The sequence below is a fragment of the Ambystoma mexicanum genome, chromosome 6q (genome assembly GCF_040938575.1).
Source record: "Ambystoma mexicanum isolate Mex_15411 chromosome 6q, UKY_AmexF1_1, whole genome shotgun sequence".
Taxonomy (NCBI): Eukaryota; Metazoa; Chordata; class Amphibia; order Caudata; family Ambystomatidae; genus Ambystoma; species Ambystoma mexicanum.
In genome coordinates, this window is record NC_090937.1 from 740,340,801 (window position 1) to 740,362,234 (window position 21,434).

The 21,434-nt window shown below is 47.1% G+C and overlaps 1 protein-coding gene across 2 annotated transcripts in view; it reads right to left on the minus strand.

Moving 5' to 3' along the window:
- The window catches only part of IQCM (IQ motif containing M), a 1,823,621-nt gene that overhangs the window by 1,456,057 nt on the left and 346,130 nt on the right, over positions 1-21,434 (minus strand). For both annotated transcript variants that reach the window (XM_069631255.1, XM_069631254.1), the window contains exon 2: positions 133-223. The gene's annotated coding sequence lies outside the window, so the exon portion shown is untranslated. The remainder of the gene's footprint in view (positions 1-132; positions 224-21,434) is intronic.

Consider the following 21,434-nt stretch of genomic DNA (forward strand, 5'->3'; position numbering starts at 1 on the left):
GTGTGGCGTGGCCCATGCTTTTGTTGCTGTGCTTAGGGCACTCAGCATGGGTCGCAGGGGGGCCCCAGATGCCAATAATCTGGGTGCAAATCGTAAAAAGAAAATGAAAATACAGTAAATATTTAGACTTACAGAATGCTGTTTTCTGAGTGGTGTCTTCTTCGAAGCACTTCCCAGCGGTGACATTAAAAAGTTTGCACTTCACTCTTACAGGATTACTGCACTGCAATGTGGAACAGAGAAAGAAATATATTAATTTATTTTGTTTTTGTACTAAGTGTGGGCGTAATTGAGTAAACTGCTCCTGAGCCAGAGAATGTAAGATTGTAGCTCATATCCATAAGACTTGGAGCCTATCCAAAAGGGTTGACAGGCATGCATCAGGGACTGACATACTAACATATTAGCCAGACTGCGCATGTTGTTACTCTACCCTGGGACCTTATCTTGAAATACATACTCACTTCTGCATTCAAATTTGCCTGCTCTTTATTTTATTTTATGTATTGTTCTTATATAGTGCCCAAACCCTGAGGTGCCAAGGCGCTTTACTTGAAAGGTTACAGTGATAGATAACAAAAGTGCTTACAGTTACAAAATCATACAAAAGTGGGTAAGTACATGGTGCTGGCCACATGTTACATGGCGTTAGCAGGATATACAAGTACCAGGTCATAGTTAGTGGACAAAAACATGGTGCCAGCCACATGTTGCATGGCGGCAAAGTGCACATATAAGCTGGTCATAATAAGTAGGTACATGAAGCCAGCTGCTATTACACATTATCACTTCTTCATACTAACAGGGTGAAAAAACTACATATACAAACACTGTGCCAATCCCATAATACAGGTGGCAAGTACATACAGGTATATAGTTTTGATTGACTGAAAATATTGCAGAAGCGATGATGATGATGTAAGGTGGCAGCTACTCACATACATGAAGTCAGGTCCATGGAAGCACCGAGCCCACAAACCTCAACCAGCTAGGGGGGTAAGGGTTAATGTGAATAGCCATGCGACCAAGGGGAGGTGGTGGGAGGCATTCCCACACACTGGCGACCAAGGGGTCGTGGGGGGTGGTGGCAAATAGGCATACGGGTACGCAGTGTACCGTGGTGGACAGGGGTAGACAGGGCCTTAGGAGTGGGCCTTGTGAGGAGGGCCGGCCAAGCCTGCCGGCTTCCTCATTGGCCCATATGATTAGGGCAAGAACCAGTCAGTGACCCCCAGCAGCACCATGCCCAGCACTCCAGTGCAGGCAGAAAGAATGGCCATCTTGGAATGGCAGGTGCAAGCAAACAACGAATATGGCAGAAACAGTGCACTAAAACTGGAGGGTTATTAGGCTCACAGAGTGATGTGACTTATAGATGGAATCAGGTGCCTATGCAGGCCATAGTCAAAAACACAATTTAAAGTCAAATTTCATGCGCTGTTTGCGCCGCTTGTAAAAGCCCAAGGGTGAGGGGCTTACCTTCCAGGGTGTTCGTGCCTCATGTGCACAAGCAGAAAAGATGGGTGAAGAGCACTGCAGCCCTTGAATAACCTCTTTCCCCAGCAGGAGTCTTAAAAAATCCTTCCTATGCCTCCACTCAGACATAACTGAGGCAAGAGTATCGAGTCTTTTTACAGAAGACATTTCACAACAGATTTTGTTTGTGGGGAGTGGTTGAGAGATCGGTGGGGTGGTCTCTTGCCACATTTTGTAGCAAAAGAATTGTTAAGAAAAATGCAGTAAAAAATGCTGCAATAAAATTGCAGCAGTAGAAACACATAACGCAAAGACCAGCACTTCAGAGATAAAAAAAATATGCTCTGAAATTATCGAGTTGAAGATCAATGAGAATAAAATCAGTAGACTGGGGCTGTAGCTAGGTCGGGTGAAGGTGCTAATGTGTGGTGATGGTACGAGGCATGGTACTGGCATGTGATGGTTGTCAGTTAAATCCAATCACCCTCATATTTCCCCCTCGATTTGTAAATAATTGCAGTGTTCATGCCCATATCTCAGTTTTGGGCCTTCTGTAATGTTGCAATACCCGTTTGGCTGTTACTGCTATGCTGCACTGCTCTTTTTGGCGTATCATATGATATCGTTTTTCACGGTTAATTCAATCACCCCCTTGCCCACATGACCAAATGTTGATGTGGTGAAAGGCAGAACCCACCATTGCAATTTATTGGATGGCATAGGTAAACAAATGTAGGTCCTGATTTATAAAAATGTTTTAACATGGGTACGTCCCATTGAAAACATTTTTGTAAATCAGGCCCTAAATCCTAATTCCCACTGGACCCTCCAACTGCATTTATTGCTATTAATCACTTGGCTTATGTATAATTGTAACCCCCCCGTCCCCACACACACACAGAGGAGTTTAGTTTAGTTTATGTATTTATATCTCGCATATCATAGTGGAACCAGACAGGAGGACCTGCATCTAGGCGCAGTTGCATCAACAAGTCGGCAACACCACAGTGAACAGCCAACCAACTAATTGGAAAAGACCTGTTTTCTGAAAAGAACCAAAAGATGCCACTGAAGACATTTCCACAGCTGAGTGGTTCCAAAGTCCTCTTCGCTTAAAACCTGCGTGCCAAAAAACTCGGCGGCAAAGCCCCCGCGCAGGACAAGGGCTCGGTGTTGAGTGCTGCAGGTCCGCAGAGCAGGTAGCTTGATCCAGGTCTGCAACGTGCTATGCATCTACGTATGACTCTGCTTCGCTTAAAACCTGCTTGCTGAACCCTCTGTTGCAAAGCCTGCGCAGGCCAAGGGCATGGTGTTGAGAGCCGCAGGTCCGCAGAGTACACTGCTCGATCCACGTCCGCTATGTACTACGCATCGCATCTATGTACAACTCCACTTCATTTAAAAGCTGTTTGCCGAACCCACTGTGGCAAAGCCCGAAGAGGCCAAGGGCGCAGTGTTGAGCGCTGTAGGTCCACAGAGCATGCTGCTCGATCCACATCCACCATGTGCTATGCATCGCGTCTACGTATGACTCTGCTTCGCTTAAAACCTGCTTGCCGAACCCTCTGTGGCAAAACCCGCGCGGGCCAAAGGTGTAGTGTTGAAGGCCAGAGGTGTTAGGCGCCATACAATGGCGCTGCAGAACACGGCCAACACATACTTTGCCTTGCATGCACATTCTCAGCCAGATCCAGCCACCGTGGACCTGCAACAACCTCAGCCTGACCTGAGACTTCCAATAACCTGTAACTGAAGAGCCCCCATATCCCCCTGCACGCAAGTCCAGACAGCCTCCAGGGATGCCTGCTTCACTTGGCCTGCAGGTAAGTGGTCGGGAGCATCCACCCTTACCGTACCACACTGCTCCCGCAATGCACACCTAGGCCACCCTGACAATCCTCCAATCAACTCGACACTTACAGCTCTGCCATCGTTACACCCCCACCGATCCTCACGAGGAATAGGTTCCTCAGATTGTCTCATCAGATTGTGTCCCACACTATGCTCCTCTGCCATTCCACTCAATGCAGATATGCCGACAATGTCCCGCTAACCTGAAGCCTCCGGTTCCACTCTTGCTATGCCCACACCGATCCTTACGAGGAATAGCTTCCTCAGATTGCGCACAAAGCTCATCCCGCATTTCCCACAATACACTCTTCAGCCATTCTGCCCAACGCAAATGCGCAAACCCGCCAGACCAACCCACAAGCCCATCAACTGCGCTTAATCAAAGCCAGATCAGTCACGGCTCAAGCATCATTTCCAACAACTTCGACCTACTTGCCATAACTGAAACCTGGCCATGCCCTGTGCATGCCCAGCCCTCTCGATTGCCATTTCATCTGGGTTACGCCATCCTAATATGTGACATATCCCATGAAACAGGAGCAGTCATTGCTCTCATTTTCAAAAAGACCCTCACCATCAGAGCCACGCACACCAATGCCATCACTAACTGCGAATCCCTAATTGCCAAGCTCTCCACGTCGTCTGTCCAATGCCATCACCATCCTCCTCATCATCTACCGCCCTCCTGGCCCCAGCCTTGCCTTCAAGGACAACATACTACAGAGCATCCCCCCCTCTATTAAGCCCAACTCAAAAATCGTAATACTTGGGAACCTCAACCTAGGCCTCAATGATCACACAGACACCCTTGCCACCAGTGTAGCTACCGCACTCAACTAAGCTGGCTTCACGCAATGATCCCTCAAGCCCACCCACGATGAAGGTTGCACCCTTGATTGGATCAGCGACCTCAATTGCAACATCACCAACCCCATCACATCCCCTTGCCCATGGTCTGACCACCACACCATTACCTTCGATATCCCTGCTTATGAACGCCCCAGTCTGGTTGACCTTGCAAAACCAGAAGGCCTGGCCCACTGCACAAAAAATCTCAACAACATCAACCTCACCCTGCTACTTGATACCCTCGCTCACCCCCCAACCTCACTGACAGACCCAGCTGCTGTGGTCGACATCGACAATAAAACCATTGCTCAGGCAGTCGACACGCGCACCCCACTCAAACATCAGGAAGCCAAAACCTCACTAAAAAAAATGCCTGCCTCACACCTGAAATTTTTAAAGCTCATGCCAAAAATCATGCCTCTGAGCTAGCTTGGAGAAAAATCCCCACCCCTGCTTCCAAAGCCCTCTTCACCTCATCTCCCCAAAGACTAGCAAAGGGAAATCCACACTGCAAAAGCCAACAGCTACAACTCCAGGATCGGTAACACCAAATCCAAATCCTGAGAACTATTCACAATCCTCCGGGAGCTAGAGACTCCATCCCCTCCCCAGCCAGACCTGACAGTGAACAGCGCCTGGTGCAACAAAATCCAAGACGTCCTCACTGGAAAAGTCAACTCCCTCAAAGAAAGAATCCTCTCCAAACAACAAGCCATGCTAGCTAAACCACCACCACCCACAGCCCCAAGCACTTTACCGATCCACACGTGCGCCCCTTTCAAGTTCCACTCTGTCTAAGTCACCAAGATCATCAATAGTCTCAAACCCTCTCATTGCAAAGGTGACACATGCCCAGCACCGATTATCAAAGACTGTGCCAAGACACTTACACCAACTCCAATCCTCTTGGCCATCATTAATGCTTCCTTCGCCTGCAACTCAATGACATCCTCCCTAAAAGAAGCGTGGGTCCTGCTCGTGCTCAAGAAGCCCTCTCTCGACCCCTCCATACCTACAAACTATTGCCCCATTACTACAGTGCCCTACCTCCTGAAGATCCTGGATCGTGTAGCCTACATCCAGGTTCAACATTACCTCAATGAGAATAATATCTTGGGTGTCTGTCAATCAGGATTCCGCCCCAAGCACGGAAAGGAAACTGCCCTACTTGACCTGAAAATTCAACTCAATGTCATCAAGGACACTGGCAAACTTGCCCTTGTGATGATGCTGGACCTCTCTGCAGCATTTGACTTGGTAGACCACCAAACTCTCTGCTCCCAACTCGCCTCTACAGCCAACTTCTCCACATCAGCCACCAACTGCATTAAATCATTCCTCGCTGACAGATCCTCACGAATATTCATGAATGACTTTTATGCCACACCCACTCCTGTCACCTGCAGTGTTCCCCAAGGTTCCTGCCTCTCCCCTACTCTTTACAACATTTATACAAAAGCCCTCTTCGACCACCTTGACCTCTTTGCCATATCATACATGAATTACGTCAACGACATGCAACTCCTTATCCCCCTTTCTGATTCGCACACTCAGGACTGAGCCACCATCAACTCTGTGTATGAAGTCTTACAAAATTGGATGGCATCTCACCTAGTATGCCTCAATGATGGTAAAACCGAAATCCGTCGGCTCCCACTCCATGCTACGCAACATAGACCCAGCCTACAACGAGTTTACTATCGATGGAAACCGAATCCCCAACTCTTCGGCAGCCAAAAACCTAGGCGTGTACCTAGACTCAACCCTCGACCTGTCGCGGCAGGTGAACTCTATCGCCTCATCAACAGCCTACACTGCCAAACTTCTCCATGCCAGTAAGCCCTTCCTCTCCACACCTAATCCCCTCACTATTGTAAGAGCCATCACAGGAGCCAAGCTTCACTATTGCAAAGCCTTATTCACCGGCACCTCCGATTGCAACTTGAACAAACTACAATCTATTCAGAACAATGCCCTCTGAGCGGCCATAGGTCTCTCCAAATTTGAACATATCTCAGAAGCCAGGAGAGATGCACACTGGCTACCTATCCGTGAAAGGATCATATTCAAAACACTATCCTTAGCCCACCGATGCCTTTCTAACACAGCCCAACCTATCTCACAAGCTGCGTGGAGAAATGCTCCCCCGTCCGACCTCTCACGTCCGTGAACTGTCACCTCCTCAAGATCCTCAACTTCAACCGACCTACTGGACCTTCCGCAAAAATCTAAAGACCTGCATGAATTCCCTCTTCCTCCTTTCTCCCCTACCGCCACCCCACCACTGCCTCTTCTCGGCACAGACATACACACTCATCACCCACCATATTCACACTCGCAAACACGCAACCAGTTACATTTACCCTCTCCCCCTTCCCAAACACTCCTTTTACAAACATACACACCAACATACACTCACCCACACACTCACCTCTGTCTACCGCAACTCCTCCTCTCGGTCCTGCCGTGGGTGTCAGCCCCTGCAAGCACTCGTGTGCCTCACAGGGGCTGGCAGTCCTATTTAGAATAGCCGCTCAGTGCGCTCTTTCTAAATCAGACTTTTTTCAAGTCGATTTTCAGTAATGGATTTGTTCACTTAGTACTGCTTATATCATGTCAACAAGGATCAAAAGTAACATGGAGCCAACTCATGTATACATTTTTAAATCAAACACAGCATGTTAATCATGATCGTTGACTAAATGGAAGCCAATGAAGGTCACACCGCTAAGTTGAGCAAAATTTCGGTCAATGAAAGATAAGTCGATTGGCTCTGTTTTAGTTTAGGAGCATGCCAACCATAGAGGCGTGCTCCTCTTTCAGGATAAATTCTCAAACGCGCTAAAGTATTCAAAGACGGAAAACTAAGTTCTCGTGACTTTCTTTATCTGAGTTGACAATGATAGATCCAATTCCCAGATTATCCCCAAATTCCTTCCCTTGCTCACAAAAAGAGATATGGAGGCAAAATAGGCAAGGAGAACAAGGCAGCTACAGAGCCTCATTTAACAGATGTCTGGGTCCTAACAGTAAGAGGTCCGTACACCCAAGAGTACACCTGAATGGCACACAGAGCATCTGCCTTAGAGCCAGAGCTAAATTCACTGCATCTCTGCCTCTAAATGTGTAACTTCATAAGCCAATTGCGCTATTGTGTTTGAAAGCTACGCCAGAAATCGGTTTACCAGAAACAAAGATATGCTGCTCAGTGCACTTTCAGAAAGCAGACTGAACTACGAGAACACACGCCTGGCGGTTTAGCACTTTAGAAAGGCCCAGGTAGCAAACAACATAAAACATGAAACAACATAACATACTGTGCCATCCTGCTCTCAGTCACAAGTGGCAGGTCCTGTAAACTCTCTCCTTGTGTTGCCCATCCTTTCCCTCCTTACAGGGATGAATTCTGCAGTGAAACATAAAGAGCTTTTGCAACGCACCCTCCATGTGGCCTAACCCTCCTAAAAGAGGCCACTGCCTTTATTGAGTAGAGCCCTCAATCCAGGGGATTCTACAGGAAGTTGCCACTCAAGAAACCTAGGGTCAGGACCTGGGCTTCAGTGGGCCATGACTGTGTCACGGCCATAGCACCATGTTTTAGATTAACTAATCCTCCCAGAAGCTTGCTCCATCTGGTGCAATGAAGGTCCATGGCCTTGGTAGTGCCGCCAAATCTCCCTTTCTCGAACACCCCTTAGCGATCTGACTTATCAAGTTCAATATATTCATCAAGGGGAGAACTAGAACACAGGGAGGGCCTTTCCAAGCCATGCCCACAACTACCTAGTCAGTGTTTCCCAGAGGGCAGTGAAGAGGAGCACAGTACTAGACATGTGTGACGCCATGAATGCCAACAATTTAAAAACTGAAGATTACCCATAACTTTACAGCAAGGTTATTTTAGTGACTTTACATATACTATGGTGTTGACATTTACAACACCAAAGTTAACGTTGTAACATAGTTCTACAGGCGGCCTTTACTGGGAACTATGCTGTAACATAGTTTCTAGTGAAGGGAGGCTTATCATTTTGGCTACAGTTGATATCTGCACCAGTCTTTCCAAATAATGTGTTTGGGGCACTTGTAATTGAAAGAAAAAATGGATTAAGCTTGGGGTACAATAGATGTGGTGTCCCAAAAGTGCACACTCTTCGTAGTTCCCAAAGGGAATGTTATGCTCACACATAAGAAAAACTGCTGGACGAAACATTACCACATTTGGAAAGAAAATAGCATTAAGCTTCATTCACTGCCTTTTGTATGTTGGGTGAATTTTGATTCCGCAGTTTTCCTAAAAAAATGAACTGTCACATGCGGTTTTGTATACCCCAAATCGTAGACCATTAAGGGCCCAATTCATGGAATTATTTGTGTGGAAAATAGGGCACTTGCGCTTCTAACTGCGTGCAAATCTGCATGCGTCGATTCATGGAATCGAATGAGCAGTACTGTTCCAGGACTTGTGCGGAGTTTGCGCAGGCTTGGCACGTCTCTGCGAGCCGTCGAGCACTGTGCGCGAGACACCACACAGACCGAACATAACACTAACGGCAAACAGTTGCAATGGTTGCAATCCCGTATACATGTCTTTGTGTAAGAATTGTATTGAAATGTAAGACAATCAGTCGATGCATGACGCATTAATAGTGATAAAACAACACTAAATTACATACATTTACAGTTTAAGATACACCTCCTATCACAGTATAGCCCCCGAAAATGAAGCTATTAACAGAGCATTTGAACAGAAAACTCTATACTTTTCATCAGTTAATAAGGGGGAAATATGGGAGCTACAACCAGGGGCGCAATGGAAAACGGGGTACGTAGACAACAGACCACTAGACCAAAGGCAAACAGAACGAGAACAAATACCAACATATTAGTCACATTATTAATTGACGCTTACCCAGATTGCGTTGTGTTCCTCCTTGCATGACCCCCTGTCAGGTATTATCTTCTCAAATCTAGAGAGTGTACCTAGGGCCTGGGTCAAGTTGTCCAATCTTTGGCTTTCTGCTTGTCTTGCAGAGTGTCACGATTTGTCTTTTAGCAATTTAGCAATTGCCAAGACTCATTGCAGCCACAATACTGAATGCCAATTCAGACACGATATTCTGGATGTGAGGAATTGAATCATCCACACGGGGAGTGTGCGTTCACCTGGCCTTTTTTTATTTTTTGATAATGAAAACGAATGATGGGAGATCAACCTCCGAAAATGTGTGAGGCTATTCCACGCACATTTTCTCTGCTCACTGCACAAAACGCATAGTCACGTGTACTCCAGGAGGACACAGCCTACAGGCGCCGTCCTCAGATATCATGTTCAGATGGAATGTGACAGCCACAGGCACATCAAAGGATCTCAAGAAGGAGAAAGACACACCTTTCTCTGGCCCTGGGCAGCCTAATTAAAATATCAAAGGCTTCATGGATCTGCTTTCCTATTGTTTAGTTCAGCTGGTGGCGGTGCATACTAATGAGAGATAATTTGAGGCAAGCCAGTGGAAGGGGCTTGGTTGCCAGACAGACAACAAGAAAGTGGGGCTAACACCCCTTCGGTAAGCAATGTGTGAACTGGAAGCTAGTTCCCAGCCCTCTGTATGAAAGGCAGTGAATGGCATGTCTGGATCCATCAGGTACAGTAGGTACCCCTGCAGAGCGGACCCCTTTCAGAGGGGAGAAGTATGTGAATTGAGTGAGACAGGAAGTCTTCTCTCATCACAAACTTCAAGGGAGACCTGCGCTTTAATCAAGAGTCACAGAGGGCTCAGTTAACCAGAGAGACACCTTGATATACAACAGACAGGAAGATGGGTTTGACTTAAGTATATGTTGTCCCCCCTTACCTTTCCGGTTGCAAAGCACTCTGGTCCTGACCTCATGCATAACAGAAGATTGTTGGTGGGGACCCAGGGTTGGTTCATTAAGGGAGGCTTAGCCTGCACCAATCACTGGGGCACATTTGGCTTTAAAAGAGGTCTGAACCCCTCACTTAGTCCGACAACTTCGAAAGGAGTAAGAAGGACTCATCTGGACCCTGGATCAAAGTACAGTCTACCTTACATTTTCCGCCAGTGAAGGAAAGCCAGGAGTTCCAAGAGGGAAGCAAGATCCCTCCCCTAAACATCTCCCAGGGAACAGAGGGAGATACCGGACTCAGAGGGCGCATCCAGCAGCTCCAGAACTGGTACCCAGCCAACACACAGCATTCCCTGCTAGGTTTTGCCAGCAAGCTTCCGAGGTGGGAAGAGCTGGATAGTCTCTGGACAAAGGACAAGGCAGTTGCCTGCAAACACTCTCCTAAGCTTTGGCCCATCACCTTGAAAGGACAACACAAGCACTGTGAAGAAGCTAGGAGGAGTGCCCCTACAAGTATCAACCAGCGTCCATCTTTTTAGGACATTTTCAAGACAGTCAAGTCCTCGAACTGCAACTGGTTGCACCGCTGACTGTTGTCATACTGCAGTCACCAGAGCCGTCCGAGATGCTTCGATCAGCGTTTCCAATCCTCCAACCAGCACAGTGACAACGATTCTTGGCCCCGAGCTAACGTGTAGGTCAGCCTGCAGCCATCCATCCAGCCTCGCTTGCCGAACTGCCTGCCGCCTCGAACTCTGTCTTGGGAGCTGGAAAGCGCCCTGGAACCGCCTTGACACTGTTGGGCATCAAAAACTTCTTAAGCACGAGTTATATTGTGGTCTGCCACCCTGGTCCTTCTCTGAAGGCCCCTATAGACAGTTATGACCTTTTGCCCCTTGGTACTGAAACCAAATAACCTTGAACAGTAAGACTGATTGCTTTACCGTCTGCCCTTCTGTCAGTATCCAGAGTGCATCCCTTTCCTGCGTGAAACTGTCTGTCCTCTGTGTTTCTTTACAGTGGGGGTTGTAATTTGTAGTGTGCTAGAACTGTCGGTTGTAGTAATAATAAAGTATATATTTGTATACAACCTTGACTGGACAGTCCCTTTTATCATTTTCACTGTGTTGCAACTAACCAATGATCCACGACCTTGCGGAGATGAACCTGCCGTGTCGTCCACTTTAACAAAAATTGGACAAGGACGTTTAATAATTGACTTGTGTTCCAATCTATTTGGATCCCTTCTGGTGTACTAGAGGTGTGGGGCTGATTGATTGTTTAGAAACCGATATTTATCCTTGGACCACTGGTACCGAATTGGGGGTTCCCGGGGTTGTCAATTTCCAGAACTCGCTCGGTTCTGCAGAGTGCCTCTTCCCCTGCTGCATGTGAGTGTACCTGCGCTTTCACTGCATTCCCAACAACAATCACTACCCTAGAATTGCAGCCTATACATTCTAAATATTCGGCCGTAGATTTGAAGCTGACAGGCTAATGAAGATTACGCTACATAATCTGCCCCATTTTTTCCCTGTAATGGGCTCACCTAGCCCCAATTCCCATGCTGACATTCTCGTGTAGATAACAGTTTTCTCCCATGACCTTCAGCCATTGTGCAAGACGATCTATTCAGCATAAGGTATCTTTTTCTTCCTTTGCAAAGGTAATAGAGGTCACGTGGGGCCATTATGTCTGCCTCCCAGGTTGCCCACGCAGGCTCACCATGCTGGTTGTCCTGTAGTGAAAAGTGTGAATAATCTGCACTGTCCATTACCCTGCATGGCTCTTGCAGGCAATATCGATTAGAATCGTGTGGGCATTAGCGACAGTGGTGCATTGCAGCCAGCTCTAGTAAGTAGGTCAATAAACCATGGGCCCTGAAGACTACAGGCTGTAGATGTGTGGGTATTCGAGGCTTTGACAATGCACCTGGCGTAGGGCCACCATGCTGCTAGCTCTGTATCAAGAAACATGTACTATGTGTCTTGCAGAGTGCTGACCGTAGAAGTGGGGGAAGAGGGTGCTGTGGAAGGACACTAGGATATGGCATTGGTCATGCCTCGGGCACCCTGCCACAGCCTGTACTATCCAAGGGGTATCATGGCTGTGTCTGTGGCGATCTATAAGGGGGTGTCCTGCACATGGCTGAGGTACCCAGGTCATTCCACTATGGACCCTGGAAAGTGCAGGCTGTACAAGTGTGGTTAGTGCAGTTGGTGTGCCCAGGGCAGGACATGCCGCAGGCGCACTGCCAAAGCCTACACTATCCATTGATCTTCATGGCTGTTGCTGGCCTTACAAATGAGAATGGTGATTGCATTACTGAAGAGGGTACCTTTCAGTTTACAGCACTATGAAGCCTTCAGTATTGTGGAATGGGGTAGTGCAGATAGTTATGGTATGTATGGGGCTGTAAAGTGCATCAAAGAAAGAATTAGAATTAGGTGAGCACAATAAAAAAGTGTTTGGATTTGTTGTAAACATTTTATTAGGAACTTGTATGCGATAACTGTATGGGAGCAAGGGGTCGTCAGGCCCCCTTGCGTCGTACGCTCCTCAGTGCAAGGCTTGGACCGCGTGCCTCCGGTAGTGGTATTGCCCCTTTCCCTTATGTAAAGTTAACCACGGTTGACTGCTGCATAGATGGGACTACTGAGCAGGACATGGGGCATCCATTTTTTGTGCCCCCTTTCGACTCCATCTTGGGTAAACAGGCCTCACTGCGATAGTACAGCAATGCTCAGCTCCCCTTTCCACCGCAGCAGCCAAGGACAGAGATACACACAAGGCGCGCATGCAGCTGGCTGGCCCCCGCCCTTGCACTCCCCCTGCGAAGGAAAAGCTCTGCGCTTCCATTCTCACGCTGAGGCTGGAGAAAGTTGCAACAATCAATATGCTACAGAACCAAGATGAGCTAAGCACTTTTTGCTCGATTCGTTCTCATAAACGTGCAAGCCACCCACCCCATTAAAACTATTTATTGCCATCCTGACCCTGCACCCCCTGTACGGTATTTCTTTCAAGTGCCAGACCCTCGCCTGTGCTGTGAAACCCACCCAACACACCCACTACTAACCTTAAGCATTTTTATTATTATATATGCTTTTACTCGCACTAATGAGTTTGAAACCTAGAAAGAGATGCGAAACATAGCCTGATTCTTTTACATGCACAATAAAGGTCAAGGCCTTCAATTAAAGCCACGAATGACCCAATTGTACTGACAATAATCATTGTGTGTAACCTATGTAGAAATGTGACAAGTAGCATAAAATGTTTTCAATAATTTGTCATTTAGTATGCAACAGTACTAGCTTAGTTAGTGACCACAGTGACCGGACCCTGACCTGCATGGAGCGCAAGATTTTTGACGTCCGTCAGCTACTCAGCCAACCAGGAGGAAGAGATGCTACCCACACCTACAGCACCACACCATCTGGCCGATCGGGTCCATTTACTATTTTTTGTTAGACTTACTTTAACTAATATAAATGTTGGCACTGATGGAATGAAGTAGAGTTTTTTTGGGTTATTTCCTAGCTGGAGAAATAAACCATCCTTTGAACTCTTGCAGCCGGGTCTCAGTGCCTCTTTCCCCGACAAGGGGCTTTGCCTGTTATTTTATTTCTTTTTCTCTCACACGTAGTAAGACGGGGAAAGGCACCTACATTTTTGGTGACCCCCCGCGACATGATTTAGAGAGGTGCCTTGAGGCCTGCGCCGCCCGACAGCGAGATCCAGGGCGCCCCCCAGCAGAACCATCGCCTCTGCGGTTGACCAGACTGTGCACACCAAGAAGAAAGGGTCAAGGGTTCCCAGTTGACGAATACCTGATCGAAAGCTGCTCGCCAAGGCAGGCCACGGCTTGGTTTGGGGACGGACCTGAGTGTGGTCCGGCCGCGAGCGCCGACCCTCGGAGTACCTGACTGAACACGTGGAGTCCCAGTTGCAAAGACCCCAAAGGAAGGTAAGGGGGAAATACGGGAAGAAGGGAATTAGCAACACAGGGAAGGTAGCCAAGAATAGGGTCTGCGTGAGTGATGGTGAAGCTTTTCTGATCTATCCTTTATATAGCCATTAGGTGTTGTAAGAAGTGAGAAGAAGAAGAGAAGTGGTATCCTAGCCCGTAGGGGGTAGAAGGCGGCGCCGCGTAGCATTTGTCCCGACCAAGTGCAGAATAGAGATAAAGAGAAAAATAGTAGGGGTCTCGTGTAGGCTCGGAGTAGTTTTTAGAATATTCTTTTTCCGTGGAAGTAAGAAATCTTGAGATATAATAAAGGTGAAAAGAGGTGGGGAGTGAATGCGAAATAGTGGATAGTATAGGGAAGAAGAAAAAACAGGGTCAGTAATGGGAATAGGGAAAGAACAAACGCGCGCAGGCAGTTCATGTGTATGTTGCATGATTATATGTTTGTTGGTCTGCTTTTATGTATATGTCTTGTTGAACACGCTAAAGTATTTTAATATAAGTAATTTGTGATTGATATAAGGTAAAGCAGAAGAAATAAACTGTGAGGGGTGATCAGGTAACACCTCTCAGAAAGCTAATGTGACATATGGTAAATGTGAGCATTGATAAAGAACGAATTATTTCCACATATTGTAATTGATATACCAAGTAAGAGGTGGGAAGAGATTCAAAGGTACTAGAATACACAAGAAAGAAAAAGAAACATTGCCATGGGAGGAGTAACACCACTAGCACATATTTGCCAGCACCTTCCACTTTATAGTGACAGGATACAGAAGTATCACGATCAGTGGATCACTGAGATAAAGGGAGACGGGGTTACACCAATTTGGCCAGAAGGAGGATCATTTGACAAAAGAGTGTTGGACTTAGTATCAACACATTTGCTAGCGCGATACAAAGGGAAACAGTTACAGAACCGGAGAGAAGTGTTAGATTTATGGCGAATGTTTGAGGAAGTTTCCCCCACAGTAGAGGTAGGTACAAACAGAATGACGGAAAAGCAGAAAAACCCTGAAGAAATAGGTGGGACACCAAAAGGAGAATGCTCAACGACCACAACCGAAAACGTAGTAACAAAAATCTATCCCTTAATGACTAGGCCAGCGGTAGGGTTTAGTGAACCGCTGTATATACCACCCACCGCCACTGCCCAGAGCGGGGCAACAGCCCCCGAACCTCCACCATATGACAAAGGAGGCCTGTATGGCCCCACGAGTGCGCCTCCCGTGGATATAGCACGTTTAACAGGTGATTTGAACCGTCAGTTAGCAAACGCACAAATGGAAATAACACGGTTAAGAGCTTTATGTGACAAAGGGCAAATGCTGCCAGGGGGAGGTGAGGTGCCCCCGCTGTCACTGGCAGATCTCACACCCCTGATAGGGGCAGCAAGCAATGCAACCCCAGCAGCCTCAGTATAAGGACAGTCTATAGTATTGCAAGGGACGTCATCGCAGCAGAGGCAAGAACAAGAGTGGCAGTCAGGACAGTTCCTGTTCCAATTGAATAACAAGCCAGTAAGAATTATACGCCCAGATACACCAGAGAGTCAACAAAGTGGAGACCAGAGTGGAAGACCAGGAAGTGAACCCAAGGAAAACTGGGAGGATAATAACGAGTTAGAGTCAGAAATAGAAGAAATATGGGACGATTTAGATGAATACGAAGAGGCAGCTGCCGCAGAAGGTTCCCCACTGCCAAACCCAGACACACTATCGCCACCATTTTGGCAAGGTAGATTAAGACAACGAACAGGGAGGACAGGAAACATATTGGTAAGTAAAGCGAAAAAAGGGAAGACAAGCAGAACGGGAAAGAAACAAAAACTACAAATGCCACAAAAGGAGCAGGTAGGCCAAATTACATTCCGTGGGCCCAAATGGACAAAACCAACCTGTTAAACTCCTCCCCCCGCTGACGGAAGGGGCAGGTAAGTGGATACATGTATTTGAGAAAAACACGGCAGGCGTGCCGTTAGCTATAGGTGATGTAAAAAGTCTATTAGTTTCAGCAGACACAATCTGGGAAAGGGCAGGGTTCCCGGGAGTAAGGATGAGCTGTGACCAACACAATGGCTCACCATTTAACAATGTTCGAGCACAAGTGTGGGATGCATTGCGGCGTGCATTTCCAGATGTTCCAGATTTACATGCAGTGATGCAGTGTACGATGGAGGAGAACGAGGATCCTGCGCAATTCATTTTGCGAGTGCAAGATTTATGGAGAAGCGAAACGGGTACAGCATGGAATCAATCAACAGCTTTATTCTATTTTATCATTAAAAAAGGGTTGCCGAAAGAGGTGCAGAAGGCCTTGGACAAAATAGCTGGGATCGAAGCCAAAGGGTGGCCTGAAATTCAGAGCATAATTGTACACCACTGGAGGAGGATCAAAGAGAAGGAAAAGGAGGTCACGCAAAAGAGTCTGGCTGACGAAGCGGAATTAGTACAGACGAAATTAGTGAAGGTCGCCGCCATTACTACCAGTGCAACAGCAGACAGAGGAAACGAAGGAGAAGAAAACATGGGAGGAAGGCCCGTCGGGATAGCAGCCCAGTGGGTTGGAGAGGACCAAGGACAGTGGAACGGAGAGGAACAAACATGCCAAGGATCGCAGTGGCAGAACAGGCCGGACCAAGGAAGAGGTGGGTACCGCGGGCAAAGGGGAGGATACGGAGGAATGGGAAAAGAGGGTATGGTGGGCAAGGGCAAGGACCAAGGGGAGGACAACAGGGGTCGTGTTGGAATTGTGGAAGATGGGGACATTATTCACGAGAATGTAGAATGCGACCATCAGGGTATTTTCAACAGCAACAACAGCCCATGAACAATGAACAGGGGTGGGGCTGCCCACACCCAGGTAGCCCTTGTGGAGCTCCAATGGGGTGGGGGGGACAACAGGATCAATACTGCTATGACCGCCAAATGCAACAGAGACAGCCAGCCCCACCACAGCAGCAGCAACAGCAGCAGCAGCCACAACAGCAAAACGCACTACAGCCTATGGCGAGACAAAGCCCAGTAGGGAACATAAACAATAACCCTTTTGCAGCAGCTGCAAACGGTGCTCCTGCACCATACCGCGGCATAACGGTCATGGGTGACAACGTTTTTTCAATGCCAGGTCAGCAAAGATACAAAGACTAGGACAGCCCACAGGGAGCACTTGCGTGTCCAGTCCTATCCACCACACAAAGTGCAAGTGAGGAACCACTAGTGGCGGCAGAGATAGGAAACAAGCAGTTTATCTTTATGGTAGACTCTGGAGCAGAAAAATCATGCCTCACGGAAGGGCGGTTTCAGCTCTCGGGAAGAAATTTGGAGACGCAGGGGTTCTCTGGGGCTATTTTAAAAGTTCCTTATACAAAAGATCTTGATGTAAAAGTAGGGGGGAAAACAGTGCGTGCACCCTTTTTGTATTACGAAGACGCGCCAATTAATTTGATGGGACGAGACCTACTCAGTAAGTTAAACATGACCATAGCCTTTACTGAAAGAGGAATAGTGTGCTCAACGCCAGGGGTATGCCCCGTACGGGCACTCTTGCTAATAAGTACGATTACAAAGGAAGTTGCAGTAAGAGGGATTCCCATTGACATGGACATGTTTGTCTATGGAATACAAGTATTAGCCCGAGTAGTGCCTGAAAAAAACAAAAAGAGTGGAGAATACCATCCGATTTCATATTCCGCCCAATCACACCAACAGATGTAGTGCCAGGCACAATTATGTCTATAGACATTGAGGCAGTTCAAGTTTCCAACAAGCGCATTGTGGTCATAGGCCTGGACACGCAAGGACGCGAGTGGAGAAGTGTGCTATGCATAGAGCCAAACATAATGCTAAAAGATATTACTGATGAAGAATTGTTTACTGACTACGAAGGGGATGGAGAAATAATAATGGAAATAAGCATACCCTGTGACATTATGATTCAATACAGAGAAATACACAACCCACTCATGGCTAACATAAAAGCCCCTCTGACAATATTTGAAGAAGACATGGCCAGGGTAGCACCTGAAATTTGGACTACAGGACCACACGATGTAGGATTGTTGCACGAGGTAACTCCCATAAAAATTAAACTGAAACCAGGTGATCTCCCACCCAGAGTGAAACAATACCCAATATCCAAATAAGCAGAGGAAGGTATTAGAGAAACAGTGAATGCACTCCTAAGCAAGGGATCTTGGTGCCCTCGACTTCCCCATGCAACACAGCGATTTTTCCAATTAAGAAAGCAAAAGGTGGGGCGTGGAGAATGGTCCAGGACCTCCGCCCACTCAATGACATCATCCAAAAAGAGTTCCCTTTAGTCCCTAACCCGTCATCAATATTGTGCAGTATACCAAAAGAGGCAACTTGCTTCACTGTCATTGATCTGAAAAATGCCTTTTTCTCTGTGCCACTCGCACCAGAGTCACAGTACCTTACACCTTTTACATTAGGAAACAACAGATATGAACATTGCAGACTCCCACAGGGGTATTGCGAAAGCCCGAGCATTTTTAACAGAGTACTACAAGAAGCCATTGGCAACATAGATGTAGGGAGCACCATAAAACAGTACGTAGACGATTTACTCGTCTGCAGCAAAACAGAAGAAGAGTGTAAAGAAGACTCGATAACACTGCTTAACGTATTGGCTGCCAAGGGATACAAGGTGGACAAAGGAAAGTTACAATACTGCCTTGCTGACGTTGTGTATCTTGGCCAGCAAATATCTACAGATGGAAAGAGAATATTACCAGACAGAGCAGCAGCCATTCGACACATTATCATACCAAAAACAGTGAAGGACATGCAGAAATTTCTTGGCATATGTAACTATTGCCTAGCATGGATCCTCGATTACGCAGCATACACACGGCCAATGTTACAAGCACTAAAAGAAGCACAAAAGAACAGAGCCCCAATAAAATGGACACAGGAGACAATTCCTCAATTCTCTCGATTAAAAGATCTTATTTCAGACGCCCCAGTCCTTGCAAATCCAGATTATGAAAGGGAATTTTTCCTGTTTTCACACAGCAATGGAACATTAATGACAGCAGTATTGACACAAAAGACATCACTAGGCCACAAACCATTAGCGTACTACAGTGGAATATTAGACCCAGTAATGCAGGGACATTTCGCTTGCGAACAGGCCCTCGCTGCAGCGGCCTTCGCCATTGAGAAAAGTGGCACGATCGTAATGGGATGTTCAGTGATGCTATATGCGGAACATTCGTTATTTGCTATCTTGGAAAGATTAAAATCTACCCTCACAACACAGGGGGCCTCATTCCGACCCAGGCGGTAAGGGGTTTACGGCAGCGTAAACAGCGCCGACCCTTACCGCCTGATTCCGAGGTCCCTTAGCGCCATGGAGGATTTAACACCTGCAGGTGTTAAAATCCATGGCGCTAAGGGACCTTGTTGTTAATTACGCCACCGTAATTTCCGGTGGCGTAATTAACGCCTTCCCCACTCCCATTATGCCCTGTGGGGCAAAAATGGGAATGGGGAAGGGTAAATGGGGATTGGGGACTTACCGCCCCGCCAACCTCGGAATGGGGCGGTAAGTCCGCCAACCACCATGGCGTAAATGTAGTTTACGCCATGGTGGTAAAGGTACGACCCAGGCGGTAACTTACCGCCTGGGTCGGAATGAGGCCCAGAGAGCCTCTGCTTGTGAAATAATAATATCAAGTCCAAATGTACATGTGGTCAGATGCAAAACAGTGAACCCAGCTACCTTTATTACAGAGCCATGCACGGCTGAGGATTTACAGGAACACGATTGTAGCACATACGAGGGAGAGGGCGATGACATTCCCAAAGCAAGCGAAAAACGCCCTTATAGAAGGTGAAATATATTTCATAGACGGGTCAGCATCCATAAATTCAGAGACAGGAGAGAAACATGTGGGGATGGCAGTAGTGCGCATGGAAGAAGACAAATATGAAGTGATTGTGCAAAAACGCCTCCCCTCACATTACTCTGCACAAGCAGCCGAACTGACTGCGCTAATCAGCGCGTTACAAACAGCCAAAGGTTGTGCCGTGACCATATATTCAGATTCAGCTTATGTTACCACCACAGTTCACTCAGGGCTATCACGTTGGCGAAGGAGAGGGTTCAGAAGAGCAGACGGGTCCCCTGTACAACATGCCACGTTGCTAAATGAACTAATAGAAGCTTTAGCAGAACCATCGGTAGTAGCGGTGGTTAAATGGCAAGACCATACCCATAACACAGACGCCGTCTCATTGGGGAACGCGGCAGCCGATGCAGCAGCGAAAGAAGCCTCGTACTTCAATAAGACACCAACATCCGAGTACATTGTAAAAACAACCACAGCAGAACAACCAACAGATGCATACAATAACACGCCCATAGCACAATTGATAGAACTCCAGAGAAGGGCCCCACCGGAAGAGCAGGAGTTGTGGGGCAAACAAGGGTGTAAGCAATAAGCCACAGATCTAATTTGGAGACAGGAAACGACAAGCAAGGTAGTGATGCCCGTAGAATTATTACAAGTAGCATTCCAACAACTGCATTTTCCAGCTCACGTTGCAAAACTATTGCCTCAGATATTCAAGAGGATTGGTTTGTTCCTAATATACATGAATACTTAACTAAATTTGTGATTGAATGTACTACACGCCAAACTTACAATTTAGGAATGACATTGCAAACTCTGCGTGGCACTTTGCTACGCCCTACAGGTCCATTTAGAGAACTACATATCGATTATTACGCTGATATGGGAGAAAGATGTATTACGCGATATGGGAGAAAGATGTAACGGAGCAAGATACTTGATTGTGGTGGTATGCCCTTTTTGACGGTGGGTGGAAGCGGGCCCCTGTCCCCATCCTGATGCAAAATGTGCTGCCAAGTTTCTTGTGCGAGAAGTATTCTCACGGTGGGGAATCTGTGACATGATCCGTTCAGACAACGGCACACTCTTTGTAAATGACCTCTTCAAAGAAGTGACCTCCCTTCTGGGGGTGAAACACAAATTATGTTCGATTTATCATCCAATGGCCAATGGAGTTGTGGAGAGGATCAACGGGCTGCTTAAAAGCAATTTATCGAAATTATGCAGCACGTTGAAAAAAAATTGGGTATATTGTCTGCCCCTAGCACTATTCCAACTCAAAAACCAGCCATGCAAGGACCATCATTTAAGCCCGCACGAAATCGTGATGGGAAGGAGAATGCACACACCGCTCTCCCCCGTTAGGAGAGCGTCTGATGCGATCAGGGCTGCCACAGTGCTGGGAGAAGAATTTAAGGAATACCTAACACAGCTAACGCGCGCAGTACGCAGCATAGCAAAACAAATTGTTTCACCATTTACTGAAGATGTAGCAACAGACACCTCCATGCCGACAGCAGACAGCCCAGAGGGGCCTTT